General features: G+C 47.7%; 1 pseudogene; it reads right to left on the reverse strand.

Annotated features, from left to right (window-relative positions):
* Window positions 1–878: 878 nt before the first annotated feature.
* LOC122899113 lies at window positions 879–13,495 on the reverse strand (annotated as a pseudogene).
* Between the last annotated feature and the right edge of the window lie 2,759 nt (window positions 13,496–16,254).

Below are 16,254 nucleotides of genomic sequence, written 5' to 3' on the forward strand. Positions count from 1 at the left end.
AGAAGACCACTTCTTAGTCACATTCTTTATCCTCAACATAATCCTGTGGTTAGAGCTTGTGTTTATCCATGGGTGGCCACCTAGAATTTCAAGTTCCCATTGCCTTGAACTCTCTGAGCTTGGCTAACCCTTGCCCTTCTGCACCACCTGGTGCTGGGGAATCTGCCAACCTTCCCGTCTAGCACTTTCCCAGTTTATTTTCCTGCCCTTGGTCAAACATGAAACATCTACACTGCCCCTTCTCAAAGCATGGCTGAACTAACCCAGTAACCTAGGCAGCCAAGGGGCTGAAAGGAAGGTCCTGGATGCAAGCACCAGCTGGGGAAGAAGCCCCTTCAGGAAGGCAGAATGTGGAATTACACCATAGGCAGAGGTCTCGGGGAGGCCTGTGTGTGACATACAGGGTCTGGGCTAAGAATGGCAGGGAGTAGGACAGGAGGAAAATCTGTGTTTAGAACCAACGAAACAATAATGTCTGGGTTGAGAAAGGCTGGTGGAGAAGGACAAAAAGGGCCTGAGGACAGGGTCCAGGGTCAGGAGGACCAGTACCCAAGCAATCACATAATGGGGCAGGGTTGGTCGACGAGAGAAGCAAGGGACTGGGAAGGGGTCCTGTGGGAGAGGTGCCATCAGTAGTTTGCTGACTGGGGTCTGATATTCTTTCCCACTGGCCAATCCATTTCTCCACAGGGGTTCCTCCTAGTACCTCTTGGAAAGCCAACCACTCCATGGCCTGAGACAATGGGACACAGCCAGCCCTTCTGGGGTGCTGGCATCACAGAGCTGATTATTATCTCCCTTCCTGTCTCCTCCATCTTTCCTCCCCTTTTCTCTTTTCTCTTCCATTTATCTTCCTCCAAGAGAAAACACACACTCCATGCAATGTTAAGAAATTTATTTGAGGGAGGAGGAAAGAAGAGGAGGGTATGTGATGACAAATGGGTATGCTGGTAAAAAACAGGAGAGAGCTGGAAACATGGACTCACAGCAGTCATATAGGGATTAAGCAGGCTGAATCATGGCTCCCAAAGAGTCCATGTCCTGGAAGCTGAGATACGTCTGTATTATCTGAGTGCACCTGTCTAATCACAAAAGTCCTTATGGAAGAAAGGTGATATGAAGACAGCAGCAAAAGGATATTGAAAGATGCTATTGGATTTGAAAAAGGAGGCTCCAGGAGCTAAAGATCACAAAGAATGCAGCTTGATGCTGGAACAGGCAGAGAAAGGGATTCTTTCTTGGAGACTAGTGGTAGTGTAAACACCAATATCTTGGCTGTGGTCCAGCAAAATCCATTTTAGACTTCGATCTCTAGAACTATAAGAGAACAGACTGGTTTATTCTAAGACACTAAGGCTATGATCGGTTATTATAGCAACCAGACAAAAATAATATAGAGACAATCAAATAGGCATAAAAAGAAAAAGATGTAGAGGACAAGAAGGCTGGGAAACAGGCAGGTATTAAGTTCAGTGGGTGGTCAGATTCAGGTGGTAGGAGAAGGGTAACAGATAAGTAAATAGGATGTCTGGGGAAGGGTGAGGCGGACAAGACAGAAGAAGTACAGACAGTCTGATGCACAAGAGGAGGAGAGCAGAAGGCTGGCAGTGGGCAGAGTGAAAGGAAGAAATGGGCAGAGGACAGCAGACAGGGGAGAATGACAGGAAGACATGATGGCAGGCAGGAGGCCTTGGGGCTCATCCTTATCCCCACAAGGGTTAGAGGAGCTTCCGGAGATGCAGGTGGATCCCATTCTTGGACATCAACACACTTCTTGGAGTGGGAACAGGGAGCCTGAGTCTGGTGCCAACTCAAAGCAGAGCAGGGTTAGGGTCACCGCTACCTTCATCTCATTCATGCAAATTGTTTCCCAATGCAGTTCCTGGATCAGGGAGGGAAAAGGAAATGAGAAATGCCTCAAACCCCCTGCCAGAAACAGCACATTCAGGGCCCTCCTGCATGGGCCCAGCCTGGATCCATTTTCCTCAAGACACACACACATCTTTATGCCTACCTAGCCTTGCTTGTTTCACTCTCTTCCCTTGACCTTTGACAAAACCTACACTCTTCCAGGATTAGCTCCTATTCCTATCCGTGCTCTCAGCAGGCCTGAAATCCCGTTACAAAAAGGTCAGCACCTTGAACCAAGTCAAGTGATCAGTAAGACAGTTAATTATTAAGTTGTTCACTCTTTGCACATGCCATTTCAGGTTTCACAATGTGAAGAGCAGGACACGGCACCACAGGGCCATCCTTCAGGTCCTAGCCATCTGGAGTACACAGGAGTCCAGATCCTCAGAGAAAGGACAAGGGAGTTGGGTAAGGAAGTCAGAATGGCGACAGGGAAGCTTCTGCAGGGGCAGAGCCTCAGTGACCCTCAACTTGCTGCACCATCTTCCTCGGCCCCTCAGTCAACAAACTGCTATAGCTTTCCAATTCTACTGCAGAAATGTCTCTGCTGCCCTTCCTCAACCTCCCCACATAGACTTTTCTGTCTCCTGCCTCCATTCCCTCTTCTGATGCCCTGGCCCAGCTCCGAGCCTCCTATGCCCTCCATCATAGGTACAACATATCCACATGCCTCAGCTGATATCAAAGTCCTCTCTAGGTTGTTGGCTCACTTGTCACCTGTTCAACTCCCCTCCTCCCAGCTCAGCTCCTGCTGAGGAGATCCCAGAGAATGCCCTCCCTCCACCTCTGCCTGCCATGCTCAAGGCTAAGGGCAATGCCAGCCTGCCTTCACTCCCACCCCTGCTCACAGTGCCTCTTCATTCCTATACATCACCCTAATACTTTACTCAAGGACACATCACTTTCCAGAGTAGGACAGTGCCAGGAAAATGGAGCTTCCTACAGTGGGGTCAATTAGGAAATGAATGAAAGAAAGGAAGGAGGGAAGGAAGGAAGGAAAGAAAGAAGAAAGGAAGGAAGGAAAGGAAGGAAGGAAGGAAGGAAGGAAGGTCTCTTTCAAGTGGAGGCATTTGTTTCTTGACTGTGAACTCCTGGAGGCAAGGGCACTAATCCATCTCATAGGAGAGGACTTGGCACACAGAGACAGGCTTGATAGACAGTATTATAATTGAATGATGTCTCTTGAACTGAAAAAGAATCCCACCCTGAATGGAATAAAATATGAGTAACCATTAGTTCTGAGCTAGGAACTGAACTATCTACCCCTCTCCTATCTCTACTGGCAGCCACATGATTTGCACCAATGTCTAGGAGGAAGGATGCAATCCCAGGGAGAAACAAATCCTGGAGCCAGTATCTGGAAGCACAATTTGCTTAAAGATGCTGTGTAAAATTGGGTTCACTCTGTATGTGAAGGATTGTCAGATTTCTGAATTTGGAAAAAAAATAGTTTTCTAGTAACTGCTTACAACGTTTCCTGCAGTTACTATTTATAGGGCACTCTCAGCAGCACTGGAGGATTTCACAGCAGCCACACTGGACAATAGTCATCCTACTGAACAGCTACTTCACATGTGCTTTACATTTTACACACAAGGTAACGTTCAAATGCCAAGTGTCATATACATACAACAGATTGGATTATCTCCCAAATGCAATTTAATGTCCTCATTTTTATATATTTGCCCATTTGGATGTCTGGACTCTAAGTGTAATATTAAGGTATATAGAGCCCAGATCATATGTAGTGTTTGGACACCTGGGAAAATTGTCAAGTGTACATGACCAGTACCATAGAGTCAATAATTCATTTGGTTGGTGAAAAATATAGCGACAGCACAGATTAGTCGAGTACTTTATGAAGCCCCTAAGAGACTGTAGGAAACTTTCCTGTGTATGGCTGAAATATTTGAGGAAGGCAGGAAGCTGAGTATGGAAACACATGGAATGTAGTCAATGGTGCAGTGTGGAGGCAGAATGGGGAGTTAAGTAGAAAAGGCTGGTTTGAGATTGTGTGCAATGACAACTTTTGAGTCCATCCTGTCTTTGACTTTGACAACACTTGAAAATTACATGTGAGAAAATCTAATTCTGTGAAGTCATACTCACAAAATGAAGAACTCACAAGAATACCCTGAGCTATGGAACACCCACTGATACTGAATTGTGGATGGAAATTGTGTTAGAGCAATGGGTCAAAGTCTCCATGGCATTCAGTGATTACCAACGTTCTTTGCATAGAGACACATACCTCTTTCCCAGCACTCCAACATGCCAGGGCATATCTACAGAAACCCACATAAATATAGCAAGTCACAAACATCAAGTATGTACCCCCAAAATAGCTCCTGCCTCCTCCCATTCTGGTACAAGTGCCTCACCTCGGTCCTCCTGAGAAGGGCAGGAAAGCATGGCTGTGTCGAGAGGAGTCCAGTGCAAACCGGGAAGGGTCAAACACCTGCAGAGGGAGCACCAGGGCCAGGACAGGTGTGGTCAAGTCCTTCCTTCCAATCATCCAAGGGACAGCACACCCGGAGGTGGGCCAGGAAGATGGTTTGATCTGGAGAGGTCATCCCACCTGCTCCCAAGATCATCATACCTCTGGGTTTGGCCACACCTTTGGGTTGTGGTGAAGGGCATAAAAGGAGAGTGTCACTAAGAATCCTGTGGAGCAGAAGAGAGAAGCCTGGACATACATGCTAGTGGGGCCAAGGTGCACCCACATACAGCTTGCAGCCACCATGAGAGCCTTTCTCATCACTGTGAATGGAATGACAGTATTGCAGGAGAGGTGGGGCAGGTATAGCACAACAGGTACACACGTGTGCACAGGTTGGTAGATTAACCATGACCAGGCTGAAAAGCAGGGAAGAACTGGAGGCTTACTTTTTGGAACAACTCACGGGACAACTCACATCAAGTACCATCCATGAGCCCTTGGGGAATATACATCAGCTCTTCCATCCTCACAACAACCCTCTAGTGAAGGCTCAGAACTCTTTTGTTCCCATGAAGCACCTGAGCCTCAGAGAGGCTGAGCACTTTGCCTCTGAGCACCCAGCTAGGATGTGGCAGGATGACAGGGATCTCAGATCTGGTCATCAGCTATTCTCTGCCATCATCCTGAAGATGATGGAGACTGGACCATCTGAGCCATGATGGTGAATTCTCTGATGTTTCTCATTAGCCTAGACCCTATAAGGAAAGACCTCCTATCCCCCTGCTCTGTCTGATGGTCTCTCAGACACTCATATCTCAAAGAATGAGAATATTAGAGCAAAACCCAAAGCCGCATTCAGGGGCTGTCACGTATTTATTTCTTGGATTAAAAACTGTGGGAAGCATACCATATACCTCATCTGACAAACAAAGGAAATATTGGTTTTCTTGAGGGAGAAATGACTCTGAAAGACATGCACCAACTGCCCAGAATATGTGGATTTCTCGCACATGTTCCTGTCGAGTGTTTATGGAGGGAGAGTGGGGAGGTTCACACCTTTGGGTAAGGAATGTCCATCAGGGAAGGTAATGGGCTTGCTGAGCTCTCCGCCAACACCTGGATAGAGTCGCATATGGTGGTGTAGGGCATCTGGTCCAGGTGGTACCTAAACAAAACTATCCTGAAGGGTGGGCAAAGCCCTGGCAGCCAGGGAATTCTCTACTTGAAGGGTCGGGGCCTCCCGTCTCATGAGCACTCACCAGGTAATGGAGAAACCATCCCCCAGGAGGTTCTGGATCTCCTTCTGGCATTTCTGCTGATGCTCTGGATATGTGGCCAAAGCATAGAGGATCCAGGAGATGCCACTGGCTGTGGTGTCATGGCCCTCAAACATGAAGGTGTCCACTTCCGCACGGAGGTCCTTATCAGAAAAGCTGCTCCCATTCTCCATCTGGGAAGACATGGAGTGAGGACAGGGTTTGAGTTTGCACCCCTCCTCCACACTTGTAAGCAAAGCCTCAGGCCTTCCCTGCCACACTCACTTGGGCAAAGAGGAGGATGTCCAGGAAGTCCAAGTGCCTCTTGCTCCTGACCTTCTCCAGGTTTCCCTCCTCTTGCAGCTGAGCCTTCCTCAGCTTGATCACTCGGTCTGTCCAGAACAGTGTTCCCAGGCAGAGCTGAACGCTCTGGGTGCCCAGACACAGACACTCACAGTAGCCCCAGTCAGGGTGCCAGGTGGATCAGGAGGAGTATGGGAGTGGGTGTGTTTGTTGGGGTGGGAGCTCTAGCACCAGGTGCTTGCAGGTCATCACTCCCTCAACAGCAGAGCCCAAGGAGGCTCTGCTTGAATGTTGCTGGTAGGGGCTCTCATTCAACTTTCACCATGGGGTGACACATGTAGCTTCTTGCATAGCACCTGGTACCCTAACACCTGCACCAGAGGAGTACCTGGTTGGGTGTTTCCCAGGTCCTGGAAGGGCAGCCAGGGGCAGGACTTAGCCTGAGGGTAAAGGGCCAGTCCCTTTGGGATGTGCCTGATGAAGGAGGGGAGCTTCCCAGAGGGCAGATACAACCTGCGTGTTGATGGGCAAGCTGGCAGATCTGGTGGTTCCAGTGGCCTTCAGGGGTCAGTCTGTAGATGATGTCTTTCTGGTAGAAAACATTCCTTATCCGGGAAAACATGAGGTTGTTCAGGTCCCGAATGACTTGAAGGTAGGACGGGGAGTGGCCTGAAAAGGAGGATGCAGAATGGATGGATGGAGGGAGGCATGTGACCTGGAGTGTGGTGGGCCTGTGTATGGAGCATTCCTCAATCAATGGGACAGGAGACCCTAGGTGTTTTTCATGTCATTCTCACATCTTTGAGACCCTCAACCCTTTATGAGGGACTTTGGCATCCAGGTTTCTTCCTGTGGCAGAGAGCAAGGTCTGTGCCTAATGAAGGCTTGGCGCAGGCTGAATCTGACTGTGGCCAGGGGGTCTCGGCAAAACGTGACTTTTTAAGCTGGTAAACATCCAAGCTTGCTAACTCCCTTTCAGATAGTCCACCCTAATTGCTAAGAAATAAGACCCTGCAACTAAGGATTTTACTGACCTATCTGCCTGTTGGTTGCCCTGGTAGCTGAAGGCACACTTCATAAGGGTGTCCAAAGTCATCAAGAAGTTGTGTCCAAAGATCTCCAGAATGAGTTCTGGCTGAGGAGCTCCTCCCATTTGCCCTGTGGTAGAGGGACACATATATCTTTCTCTACTCCTCCAGAAGGCCCATAGTGACAAGGCTGGACTCTCTCTCTGCCTCTCCAGATATTCTGATGAGATGCCCTCACTTTCTAAAGCAATTGTGTTTCATCAGTGTAGGACCATATAGCCATTTGTTTGTAATCCAGTGAGTATATTCTCAGAATGTAGTCTGAGAAAGTTAGTTAATTGTTATTTAATTAATCATGATCTCTTATCATCTGACTTAGGAAGAAGTTTGGTGGTAACCACCTTTTAGGAGATCAGAAAACATTGTTCCTCAGGGGACTAAGGGGCAACATTTTGTGTCTTAGGGTTGATGTACACATGAAAAACAGGTGTAGTCCCAATTTAGGGAGCAAGAGTCAAGGCAAAGGAAAGATCAAGGGGCTAAGACTGGGGTTTCTAAAGAAGGGATATCAGGGACTTCAGTTCCTCTCACTCAACAAATGTCAGCTGAGCACAGTGAGTGAGAAATAGAGTCAGGCTCAGAGGTGATGTTATGGCAAGACCCAGCGCTGGAGGGTAGAGACTTGGTCTCCATTTCATTGCACAGAATGGCTAAAATCCATGAGAAACCTTCAGCCCTAGTCCAGAGCCCATCTGAGTAACATCATGGGATGTCCACCTTGCCACTGAAGCTGCTACTGTTCAGGCCAGCCAGGGACAGTTTGTCCTGTTGTCTAGGGGCATTGGCTACTCTTCCTGTCCAAGTCAAAGACCTGGAAGAAGGACAAGAAGAGACACTTTATCCACCATGACTGTCTCTCCTGTGGGCTGTGAGCAAAGGGTGGATGTAAACAGGTGCCCAGATACTTTCTTGTTCCATCCATCCCCAGGGGATCCTGTCTCATAGTATGGTATAAGCTGTGATTCTGGGGGCCATGTCTAATGGATGTCTGAGGGACACAGCTGTCTTAGAGTGGACTTTGTGAACTGTGCTGTGGGTGTGAGTGTGCAGGTGAGCAGGGGTTGAACTTACCAGCATCACTTGGACAGAGTCGGCCATGAGCCCCACATAGGGCTTCAGGATGTCATAGTGGAAGGCTGGGGTCAGCGTTCTCTGGTGCTGGAACCACGTCTTCCCATTCAACAGGAGCAAACCATACCCTGGACCGCAATGGGTGTGTGTGTGGGGAAGGAACCTCTCAAGAGTTGTCTGGGGACAACTGGGGAGGAACCCAGGGTGTCAGAAGAAGGGCATCCTGGACAAGGCAGGAAAGGACAGTGCATGTCAGGAAGGGGGCTTCCCAACCCTGGTGCACAGCTGTGAGATCGAGGTTGAAACAGAGTAGCACTGGGTTAATGGAGGACTTCAATGAAAAGTTAGTCTGAGATCATTATGGAGGACTGAGAAGTGATGTGGGAGAAACTGAGCTGCAGGAGGGCTCCCCTTCCATTAGGAAGGGGTGAGGTTTTTATCTGAAGAAGAGAGAGGAAGCTCAATTCAGAGTTGAGTGGAGTGACTGTGGTGCTGGTCACCTCATATTTGTCTGGGCCAAATGGATATTTGTTGGCAACCTAAGCAGAAGGTGAACCATAGTTCTTGTTAACTATGCTTACCTATCCAGGGAGCCATGAATCTGTAAGAACCATCAGACTTCGGGTCTGAAAGTAAGAAAGGCATTAGAGGAAACTGGAGGTGACCAACTAAGACAGGCTGCCCCAGGAGGTAGCAGTGGTCTAGACTATTGTCCCCCATCCCTTCATGATGATTGTCAGCTGGCAGTTTGTGTCAATCCAGCTCCCACTTGCCTTCCAACCAGGACTCTATGTCTTTCCTGATAGTTACTGTGGGCTCGGGAAGGCAGACTGAGTGTTCCACCACAGAGGCCTGTTGAGTTGGAAGTTGCATCAGTAACAAATATAGCTTCTGTCCTCAGTGCTAGTGAGAAGACAGTAGCTTGACCAGTGGTTTTTATTTATTTATTTTTGTATTCTTACTTTTTTTGTTTTTGTTTTTGATTTTCTGTGGTGGCTCAGTCATTCCACGTGCCAGCACAGGCAACAAATTGGGGTTCCACGCAAGCCATCATGAATAAGAAATTGTCTTGAGTTCTGGGATCACACCACTGTGGTGAAGAAAGTTAGAAAGAAAGAAGGAAAGAATAAAAGATGGAAAGAATGAAAAGTGGAAAGAGGGAAGGAAGAAAGAGGAGAGAGGGAAGGAAGGAGAAAAGGAAGGTGTGAGTAAAGGAAGGAAGGAAATTAAGAAAGAAAGAAAGGAGGAAAGAGAGGAAAGGAAGGAAGGCATAAAGGAAGGAAGGAAAGAAGGAAGGAAGAAGAAAGAAAGAGAGAAAGAAAGAAAGGAAGGAATAGAAAGAAGGAAGGAAGGAATAAAGGATGCAAGGAAGGAGAAAGCGAAAAGGCAATTCCTTACAGGTATTTAAACTTTCAAATAGAGTAACTGTATTTGGGTTTCTGCTGGCTCTTGGGCTGGAAAAATGGCAGTTAGAGGATCAGATATTTATGCCTGAGCCAGGAGTCTCTCCTGAAATGTCACAGTCCCCAGGAATGTATCCAAGAGGGAAGAACCCCTCCAACAGACAAGTGGTTTGCACTCATCTGATCGCCCCAGGATCACCTTCATGTAGTCTGGGTCATAGACTATGAGGCTAACCCTGCTCCCCCATAGCCAGCGAGGACTGGCACATGGATATTTCTCTGCCCTTTTCTGAAGCTCTTGTAGCTCCTGACCCTTTTGGAACTGTAACCAAGGGAAAGACAAATCAATAAAACCTCTTCCTCTTTAGGTCCAGTGCTTGGAGAGGGGGTGGAGGGTAGGATGTCCACATGAAGATAGTTCTGGATATCAGCAGTGATTAGGAGTTTGGAAATGTTTTTGATGAGCAAGGCTCTGATAGGGATTCCAGATTCATGAAACTTATGTTCTAGTGGGAGTAGAGGTGGGGAAGTCAATCATGCCCTCTACTGTGATGTGTTGTCCAATGACTTAAAGAGGCTTCTCTGTGCTCCCAGGTCATGTCCATTGCTGCGACCACCCTTCTGCTTAGATCCAGTGCAGGGACTGCATAGTGGGAGCCTCTTACCATGAAGCTGTGTTACCTCATCCTCCAGGGTCCCTCAAACCTGTGTAGCAGGGGCTCCTGGGGAATCCTGTTTCAGCACAGCTGCTTGCCTCCTTTCCAATTGCTTGCTCTCCAAGCCAGCTGGCTTCCAGAAACTCACACTCCTGGGTTGTGTCAGTAGATCCTCTGGGGACCCCAAAAAGCTAGATAGTGTTCTGCCTGGTTCTTTCTCTCCCTGGGTCACTCTGACACCCACTGGTCTGTTAGGTTTCCAGACAACCGCTTGGGACAGCCATCTCTTCCTGAGAAGATGTGGCCAGGGCCAGTTGAGACTATTAGAGAGGACATGGTGCCCATAGTGGCAGTGGCAGTAACTCTGTAGACTGATACTCAGTGTCTACTGGCTTTCAGGCTGCGGACACTCACACAGGCAGTGCTCCATGGCAGCTGTTTTACCTGACCCCTCTTAGGAACTGGGGTCACAAAAATGTCCCCAAGTGAGATACCAGGACAGTGGATAGAAAATAAAGGGTCAGCACAGGCAATCAATTATCACGTGCTGTGGGCGGTGCTGACCTGTGGTCTCCAAGACAGGAGGGAGAATCTGGGAAAAGACGAGGTTGTTGGGTCATGGATTCCCATACAGGAGTTCCCCTTTCATGGTTCCTGACTGATTTCAGCCCTATTTAGTGTGGCAGGTTTGATAACCTATAAACATGCTAGTCGTTCATAGGCATTACCATTATCTTCAATTTTTATAATTAGAGTGTAATAGTGACCTTATGTCTGTGCCAGGTGACATTCAGAGATTAGTATAACTCACACAGGACTATATTCATGATCATATCATCATCATCATGATCCCCATTTCACCGATGAGGAAACAGAGGGATAGAGCAAGTATTTGAAGTATGTGGCAGAACTAGGGTAGAATCCAGGAAGCTTAGTTCAGAGCCCATATGCTTCCCCGTCTAACTTGTCAATTGTCACCTGGCCTGAAAGACTAACTTTAACCTACTGCACATGGCAATCTAATTCCTGACTTAGCCAATAACAGAGGTACTGAGTAAATGAAGTCTCAGATTTGTAGGAGGAAGAAAAATATGGCTGCAATATATTAGGCCAGCAGAAGCTGAGAGCTGATTGGGCACTGGGGGTAATAGGAGTTACAGAAGTAGAACTCATGTGCTTACAGTATCCATACCATTCGTGTAATGGGAGTCAGTGGAGGAAATTTTAGTGGTTGCTTAGGTCAAATCCTAGCTCAGAAAGGTGACAACTGCATCTAGCAAAAGGTCTCAATTTCTCCAAATGGACTATCTGGAAGTCATTAGTGCAACAATTTGCATGAAGAAACTGGCCCATGACTGTCTCCCTGTGGCTGATGTGAAGTTTCTGTCTTTGGTTCCATTTAGCTGAAATTGCTTGGCCTCCTCAGCAACATCCCTGGGCTAGGTTTGTTCAATCCACACACCACAAGATAGCCCCTCCTCACATGCCCCCACTTACTGATTCCCCTGCTGAAGGACCAGTACTGACAGAGCTGGAGAGTAAGTACCATCTCCATCTAGCTGCAAGCTGCTCCTTCCTCTGTCATTCCACAACCTGCTCAGGCATCTCTTGGGGTTAGCTCTGTGCTGGTAACTGGGTACTGGAAGGGGGTGACATCCTCAGCCCAAGGATCCCACAGTACTGTGGTTGGGGAAGGAGAACTAGGAGGTAAACAGATTCTTTTAATGGTGCAGCTCAATGTCAATACTCTTTATCTGCCCCATCCTGGAAAACTTCTCTCTCATGAGTGCCAGTAACTTGTCAGGGTTTTTTTTTTTTTTAAGATTTTATTTATTTATTTGACAGAGAGAGATCACAAGCAGGCAGACAGGCAGGCAGAGAGAGACAGAGAGGAGGAAGCAGGCTCCCTGCTGAGCAGAGAGCCCGATGTGGGACTCGATCCCAGGACCCTGAGATCATGACCTGAGCCGAAGGCAGCGGCTTAACCCACTGAGCCACCCAGGCGCCCCCTTGTCAGGGTTTTAACACTGAAATCACCAGTCTGGAACACCTCATAGTCTCGGGCAAACCAAGCTGGTTGGTTCCTTGCACCGGACATGACACCCCAATCTGGCAAGTGAGCCTATTTTCCAGGGACCTGATGCCTGATTCCTGACTATGGTCTCCATAAGCTGTGAACCCCTCTGCTGTCTGTGTTCCCAAGCAACTCAGGGCTAGGCTTCGAGGATGGGATTGAGTGGCCAGGACAGGGAAGCATCAGGAAGGGTGTTCTGAGAGAGGAGCTGGGGCTCCTCAGCTAGGAGGGGGAAGACTCGGGAAGGAACAGCCATCATCCTTAAGGTGCAGTGTAACCGTCTCTCAAAACAAGGTAGTGCTTAAAATATAACCCATGAGAAATTGAACTAGCCTGGCAAGCATGCTTAAATGTTACCTTAAGAAGAACAGGCATTAGCAACAGGTCTCTGGGGGAGAGGATGATTTAGGTATTGGAAGCCGAGCAGCCGGGAATGCCTGGCCCCTCTCAGTGTGGAACGCTGCCTGCTTCATTTTTGGATGTTACTCCCCTGGCTCGAGACAGCTTACCGTTAATCAGTTATCAAGATAATCCCCTTAAATGTGCTTGTTCAAGTATAAATTCTATACTAATGCTTGACCTTATATCCTACTCTCCTTGCTTATCTAAAAGATTTGAAATCAATGTATAACTCCTATTCTTTCTTATTTTCTATAAAGCGTATGGTTAATATATAAGCTGTCTTCAGCTCCTTTGTTAGTTCTTATCTTGTATCTAGTAAATACGGTATTGAGGAGTTGTTTGGGGCGACAGTCTTCTCTACTGTCAACCCCTGCTCCCTTTCTCTTGCAGCTGACTTATTTGTGCCTCATTCTCCCATGGGCCCTCAGGAAGCAGCAGGGCAGGACTGCATTACAGCCTGCAGCTCTACTTAAAGAAAGAGGGTGAGACCAGCCTGAGGGCACCAACAAAGGCTTCCTTCCAGAAGGGAGCTCCTGGGAGTGGAATGAGGAGCCAAAATCTGAGCAGTAAGCTGGGTGTTCCCCAAGGCCCATGTGCTGGTCACACAAGAAGCCTATGTGGGATGCATCTGATGACCAGGATGAAGCTCCAAGCCCTGGATGCCCAGCATTTCCACTCCCCTCCAGTCCTTCTCACCTCATGCATGTGCCTGAAGAGCCAGTGGGAAGGAGGGGACGGGAACTCCTGGACTGCTCTGAGCAGCCACCGCCTGTGCAGGTACAGCTGTGTTGCCTTGAGCAGCAGCAGAACCAGCCCTAGCACGGAGGCCACTTGCAGGAGTCCAGAGATACCGCCCAGGAGTCTGATGACACTCAGCACAGAGACACTCATGGTGCAGGTGCTGCTGGATCGCTGACTCTCCCTGACTGTCCCTGACTGTTGCTGAACTTCCCTGAGCATCCTAGGCCAGTCAGGGGAGGATTGCCCTGCCCTCCTGGAGGGAGGGTGAAGGGTGAGGGCAGGCCTTAGACTGGACTTCTAGAGCTCATTAACTGTGAATATGTTAATGGGAAACTGTGGGAGGAAAGCTTTCTCAGCAGACAGAGATAATGGCTGGGCACATTCCCACTTTCTCCTCTCCGTTATTCAACAAATATTTCAGGGGCACCTACTCTGTGCCAGGTAACTGCTATATGCGGGACACAGCTGCCAGCAAACATGAATCCTGACTGCAAAAACTTCACAGTCCAGATTACCAAGTGTTCAGGAAGTGGGTTTGGTTTGATTATTATCCCATTTCTGAGAGGAAAACTCTTATAGGGAACTAAAGTGTTGTGACCAGAGGAAAACCACCACTGAGAGTGTCAGCTGGGATTAGAGTCCGGGTTTCCAAACTGTTTGCCTCAGCTGCCTCTGCATTGTTCTCCACACTTGTCATACTCCACGATTCAGTGATGTGGGCTGACTGTGCCTGCAGGCAGAGCCCTGGCCTCACACTCAGGAGGCCCAGTGCAGGGCTCGCTCATGACTTATGAAGCCGGCCAGTCATACTCTCTGAGCCTCAGGTTCTCCTTCTCTAAGAGGATAATCATCCCTTTTCCAAGGTCCTCCCAGGAATGCTCATTCGGTCACGCATTTACTCACTCACGCACTTAGCAAATGTTTCCTGAGCTCACAGTCTGGGAGGTAAAGGCAGTGAACTAAGATAGTACAGGAAAACCTGGTAAGGCCTCTACTGAAAGAATAAACGGGGCTGGGCCCACCCAGGAAGTAGACATTTAAAAACAAGAATGGGATCCAGAAGGGTGAATAGGAATTCACCAGGTGAAGAGTGCTAGGGAGAGGGATGGGCACTGACTGCTCATGGAGAGCAAATGAAAGCACATCTGAGAAGGACAAGTAGGTTTCTCAGCTTCACTTTATTCCCGATTCTCTTTACCCAAATTGACTCCAAGCCCATAACTCTGAAAGGAAAACAAGGTGTTTTTGTCAGGAGTTCTTTGGAAGGCAGCTTTTCCTCCTGCCCTGTTCCTCACCATCTACCTTGTTATTCCTACACCCTCCTCCTGTGGCCAACCTTGTGACAGGAGAGTCATTACACAACCCACGGGGCCACAGGTCTCTCCATTTCCCCCTAAGTCCTGGGCTCCTGTCCAAACCCAAGTGTGTGTAACCTCATTACCCATGCCTCTCAACTTTCCTCCATTTCTATGCTTATTTTCCACCCCTCGCTGGCCAGGCCCAGGGACTCCTTCCCTTGCTTTCATTAGTACCTAGCACATGAGGGGCGGTTGTGGAGAGAGCTTGGAAGTGGGACAGCCTGGGTTGTAATTCTGGGCATAACTCTGGGTTTGCCCCCTGAGTCCTCAGTTTCCTCTACAGAAATGGGGGCATAATGCTTGGTAATAGGTAGCATTTATTGAGCGTTTACTATATTCTAGACACTGAGCAAGGAACTTTATGTGTTTTCCCCACAACAATCCTACAAAACAGATTAAAAAAAAATCCTGAAGTGTCAGCATGGGAAGATCCTCCTCAGGGGCAAGGGAGCAAATCTATACTGAGATGGGTCCTTAAGATTTGGAGTTTTTTTGTTTTGTTTTTAAAGATTTTATTTATTTATTTGAGAGAGAGAGAGAGAGAATGCATGAGTAGAGGTGTGGTGGGCTAGGAGAGAAGTAGAGGCAGAGGGAAGACAAGATACCCTATTCAGCAGGGAGATTGATGCAGGGCTTGATCCCAGAACCCTGGGATCATGACCTGAGCCAAAAGCAGTCCCTTAATCTACTGACCTACCCAGGCACCCCAGGATTTGGAGTGTTATTTTTTTTTAATTTTTAAAAATGTTTAATAAACATATAATGTATTACTAGTCCCAGGGGTACAGGTTTGTGAATCGCCAGGTTTACACACTTCACAGCACTCATCATATCACATACCCTCCCCAGTGTCCATAACCCCACCACTATCTCCCTACCCCCCTTCCCCCGGTCACCCTCAGTTTGTTTTGTGACAGTAAGAGTCTCTTATGGTTTGTCTCCCTCCCAATCCCATCTTGTTTCATTTATTCTTTTTCTACCCCTCAAATCTCCCACATTGCATATACACTTCCTCATATCAGGGAGATCATATCACGGTTATCTTTATCTGATAGAGTTGGGGGAAATTGGAAGGGGAGGTGAGTCATGAGAGACTATGGACTCTGAAAAACAATCTGAGGGGTTTGAAGTGTCTGGGGTGTGGGAGGTTGGGGTACCAGGTGGTGGCTATTATAGAGGGCACGGATTGCATGGAGCACTGGGTGTGGTGAAAAAATAATGAATACTGTTATGTTGAAAATAAATAAATTTAATTAAAAAAAGATATGTCTCCAAAGGCAAAGAAAACAAAAGTGAAAATGAACTTTTGGGACTTCATCAAAATCAAAAGCTTCTGCACAGCAAAGGAAAAAGTCAAGAAAACAAAGAGGCAACCCACGGAATGGGAGAAGATAATTGCAAATGACAGTACAGACAAAAGGTTGATATCCAGGATCTATAAAGAACTCCTCAAACTCAACACACACAAAACAGACAATCATATCAAAAAATGGGCAGAAGATATGAACAGACACTTCTCCAATAAAGACATACAAATGGCTATAAGACACA

Source organism: Neovison vison, chromosome 2 (assembly GCF_020171115.1).
Source record: "Neovison vison isolate M4711 chromosome 2, ASM_NN_V1, whole genome shotgun sequence".
Classification (NCBI taxonomy): domain Eukaryota; kingdom Metazoa; phylum Chordata; class Mammalia; order Carnivora; family Mustelidae; genus Neogale; species Neogale vison.